The sequence below is a fragment of the Anastrepha ludens genome, chromosome 5 (genome assembly GCF_028408465.1).
Source record: "Anastrepha ludens isolate Willacy chromosome 5, idAnaLude1.1, whole genome shotgun sequence".
Taxonomy (NCBI): Eukaryota; Metazoa; Arthropoda; class Insecta; order Diptera; family Tephritidae; genus Anastrepha; species Anastrepha ludens.
The window spans coordinates 11,427,760-11,432,831 of NC_071501.1; positions in this window are offsets into that span (position 1 = coordinate 11,427,760).

The following is a 5,072-nucleotide window of genomic DNA, read 5'->3' on the forward strand; positions in this document are numbered from 1 at the left end:
ATTTTTATGTGCCTTGCCGTTTGCAAGAACGCTTCTCGAATGATCTCTTTCTTAGAACGCATAACGACGTTAAAATTAAATTGAATAATGAATAAAAATGAATAATGAATTCAGTGTGGCCAAAAGGATAGGTATAGGTGTGTTCCCGTACGACACTTTCAGCTGTGTTCCCACAGTAGAATACCAACGATATTTTGTACGCTCCCAAAATCTGAGCATGTTCTTCGTTCAGTTGCATACTCCCCCATATCGCAATACATATTTGTCGATGGATATGTATTTTGCACACATATTGGTACATGCACGTTTGCGGCGACGTGGTTTGGTTGTGAAATACCAGCAAAATGTACTCTTCTTGTCGCTGCTGTTTGATGATATCGCGACTGCATTCCAAAAGCTGTGTTATGGCTGTTCGCATTCGTCGGCTCTCTCTCTTCACGATTCATTTCATACCAACTTGTCGTATTGTTTGAGTTATACCTAACTCCGGCGGCATACTCTCCGCTGTGACATATCGGTTGTTGCGCAGTTGCAACACAATAAGACAAACTACCTGCTGTTTGCCCTCCTCGTTCATTTCGTATTATTTCACCATTTGGTGACGTCAGTAGTGCATTAGAGTGAGAAGGTTGACATAGCGTCGTCAAGTCTTCCCCTGTTCTAACCGTCGGCGCCACTGAAAAATTTGAAATGCTTCGTTGATTCAACTGAATCTGTCCGTCTGTATACGACTTTGTGTTGTATATGCCATCGAATGTTCTGGAAGCAGAGCCTGCCATCGAACGTGTCACAATGTCTTTATTAAATAATGATGCAATTTCGTATCGATTTGTATCATTTCGCGCGGGTGACGATTCACTTCGCGGCGGCGTTTTATTGTTGTTGTTACGAGATGAAATTTCTTTGCTGTTTTCTCATGTTACTGAATTTTTCCATTTCTATTTTATTTTTGTTCTTTTAATTTTCAATAAATCTTTTAACTCAAATCAGCAGACTTTTCACTTCTCGACGTGCAACACTTTTTTTGCTTAGACGCTTCGAGTTTCGCACACGAACATTCACGTTCCACTGTCAGGCATAGATCACGTCTCATATGCCTTGGATTATCAATCGAAACAGTTAAGAATTTTATTTAAAGTTTTAACGTGCCATCGCTTTACAGCTCGGCCTCTCTTGACTTATCGTCACCGGGTGACCATTCGTCATCGCTGTCATCTTGTTCTGGACCAAGATCACACCATGGTCTCAATCCATCGCTTGCCAACACACCACAATAACGTCGTTGAGGTTTAGATACATCGGGTAAGTCTTCGACCAAATATCTGTCGTGTGGCAGCACCTTGGTAATAATGTAAGGTCCTTTGAACAACGGATCAAGTTTATGTGACGTTCCAGTTGTCGTTGGTACATATTCTGTTACCACTAGATCGCGTACTTCATAGTGCCTTGGAGATTGGTGTCGCTTATCATACCGCTCTTTCCATGCTTTCTTTGCTTTCTGCATCGCTTTATGCGCCTCTTGTCGCCGGTACTCTACATCACTAGGACTGCTGTTCTCATCTTCGATGGCTTGGATCAATCTATTGGTGGATACCTCACGTGGACTAAAGTTGAAGACCAACTGATTTGGACTGAACCCGGTGGTTGCGTTGTTTTGCGAATTTATGTTCCACTGCAGAGTAGGTAATGCTATGTCCCACTCGCGGTCATTCGTTGTTGTACATTTTATTGAGGCAAGAACTGTTTTATTGATACGTTCCGCCTGCCCATTTGCCCGTGGAGTTCGAACCGCCACTTTCACCTGCTGAATGCCTTCTGAAATGAAACGTGTAAACTCAGCAGACGTGAAAGCTGTACCTCTGTCTGTTGTCACTCTTCTTGGCTGCCCATATGTTCGGAAAATGTCACGGAGTGCGTTGACCACAGGTGTTGTCTTCGTGTTTCGTACGGCACACAAGTATATGCATATTTCCCTTTTTGCTTTTGGGGAATGGCCCTAGATGGTCCAAATGCAAAGATCTGAATGGAATCGGCATCACCTCGTCTAATACGTGTAGTTGACCCCCTGGTTTGGCTCCTTTGACTTTGTTAAGGCAACACTCAGGCAAGCATCGATGTAAGATTTTACATAGCGTCGTAAGCGTGGAAACCAAAAATGTTCTTGAATTCGTTTTATCGTCTTTTCTAGCGCGAAGTGTCCTGCATCGTCATGGTAGGATTTGGTTATGCGCCATCTTACTGCCTTTGGTACTACCAACTGTTTCCGCCCATCTACGTCTCGGTACAATCGCCCTTTTTGTAGCATGTAGTCTTTATACTCGTCGCGCTTCATCTTATCCTCATCACGTAAGCTGCAGATGATTTCTTTGAGTCGTGCATCTTGCCACTGCATCGAACCCAACCAGTCGTCGCCCTTTTCGAATACCTGTAAGACAAGATCTGCGACTGCATTAACTTTACCTGGGTGAAGTACTGGTGCTCGACTCATTCCGTCTACATGCCCCATCTTTGTCCCTGCTCGATGATGAGTTGTAAAATCGAACTCTTGCAGCTTCAACCACCATCGGGAGATACGTGGTGGCAAAGGTGTTGTAGCCTTCGTTGTTGCAACAGCATTGCAGTCGGTGACAACCTTGAATGCTCGACCCAACAAATAAGTACGAAATCTTTGCAATGCCTCCACGATTGCCAGCACTTCCAATTCATGGCTCGCATATTTTTGTAGGGCTTCGCTGCATTTTCGGCTAAAGTAAAATACTGCTTTTAACCCATCTGGCTCTACCTGTAACATCACACCAGCCAGACCCACTGAGCTTGCATCGGTGTGAACTTCATGATTCTTCCCTCTGTCCAACCATTGTAGTTGAATTAGGTGTTGGAAACTCGGTGATGCATTTCGTTTTCTCTGGTCCTGGTCGTACGCCTTCACTATCAATAGTATGCCCCAAAAAGTTGACGACTTTCGACAAAAATGTACACTTTGATGGTCGGAGTGTTAAATTTGCTTGTTTTATGCCTCCAGGAACTCTTGAAGTACATCGCATCCTTCCAGCTCCTCTTTTGTAGCGATGATAACCTCGTCTACGTAGTTAATAATCTTGTTTCGGTTTCGAAGTCGTTTAATTATATTGACAATTGTTTCTTGGAATACCATTGGGGCATTCACCAACCCAAATGTCATTACGTTGTGCTCGTACAAACCTTCATGCGTGAGGAATGCAGTGTACGGTTTCGATTTTTCCTCCAGCGGGATCTGGTAATACCCCGACGTCATGTCCAGCGTTGTAAAGTAACGATTTCCGGCCAAGCGCGACAGTTGTTCCTCGACTATAGGCATTATGTAGTTTTTCTTTATGGTAAACTCGTTGAGTGCGCGGTAGTCGACGCACATTCGATTCCCTCCGTTTGCCTTTTTGACCAATAACACTGCTGCCGCGTGAGGGGACTCGCTTGGTCGGATAATGTCGTTATCTAGTAATTTCTTTAAAATTTCTGATAATATCGGTCGTTGAGAAAATGGTACCTGATATCGTTTACCAATGATTGGCTTCGTAGTCGTCACTTCAATACTCATCTTAGCGTTGTTACATTTCCCGATTTCACCTATGTCTTCAGCAAAACTTGAACGGAAAGTATCTAAAAGATTCAGTAACTTTTCGCGTCCCTCCTTATTTAAACTGTTGGGTGTGTTGAAAGCTTCGCTACTGACTTCGTCTATGTGCAAAACGCCGCTATTAATTACCATACGATACTCGCTGTTCTGCAAAACATCACGTCCGAGGGTAACATGCAGTCGTTAACAATATATAGCGTAATTGGAACGGGCTTGTCGTCTATCAGAGCATTTATTTTCACCTTACGCGTAACCTGAACTTCTGACCCTCCGAATCCGATGAATCGTTTACTTGCTTCGCAACTTGTCATACCCTCTGCTGCCTTAGCCGTAATCAATGAGCTACCACTACCTGTATCTACGAACGCCTCAAAATTCTTTCTATTCAATACCACAGTTTTTGTTATAGGAGGTGCTTCAGCGTTGTCGTTTGGTTCCACAATTTTTACTACAGTGGGCTTATTCGCACAAAATTACTCCAACCACCAATGCTTCTAGTTTTGTTTTCCCGGCACTAAACTTTTTATCGTAAAACTTTTTAATTAATTTTGAGCAGCAATCGGACGCATTAAGACTTAAATGGTGTTTGGCGCAATGATATGCAAATGTCATTTCCTTGGCTATGCATTGGAGATCGTCATTTGCTACGTTTTGCTTTTTAAAAAATTCCGAAATAAATGCTTACTGTGTACCTTTCATAGCATCTTTGTGTTTACTTGATTGTAAGTGCCTCTCGATGTCAGCTCTTCCTCTTGATTCAATGGAAAAAACGCCGTTGTAAATTGTGCATGCCACTTTCGATTCATTCTCACTTTTAAGGAAGCCGTACTCGGCTTTCAGTTTTTCGGTAAATAGGCACCTTTTCTTTGACACGGTAGTGAAAAAACCTGAAGAGCAAAATAAATTTTAAGTTATTGATCTAGGTATGAAATTTGATAAAAGAATACTTTTACCAGCCCGCGATTTCTAGTTATTAAAAACTTTTGGTGAAATTGTAATCAGCAGTTGATTCCACTAGGTATGACACTGTCTCTAGAGATAGCAAAAGTTATCAATAATCGAATCGGAAAAGGTTTACGCTGCGTTTGCACTAGACAAAATTACCAAAAGCGTGTTTGAATTTTGTGGACCTTTTTCCTATAGCAATGATTAGAACTGAATAAAATGTATACAAAAAAAATTATACAAAAAATATACGTGTTAAAATGCCTGATAAAATGCAATGAATGCTTAAAATGCCAGACAAAATGCAATGAATGCCTGAATGCCTAATAAGATGTCTAATGCCTGTCTATTAGGCGAAATGCCTACCATATGGCAAGCCTATATATGGTGCGTGTTGAATTTATTGTGCTAATGGCTAGAGTTAATGTAGACATCGCCTCCTTCAACCCATTGATTTGTGTTTGCAAACCATTTTCGTCTTCCAACTCTGCTGGATCAATTTCGTCGCTGTCCA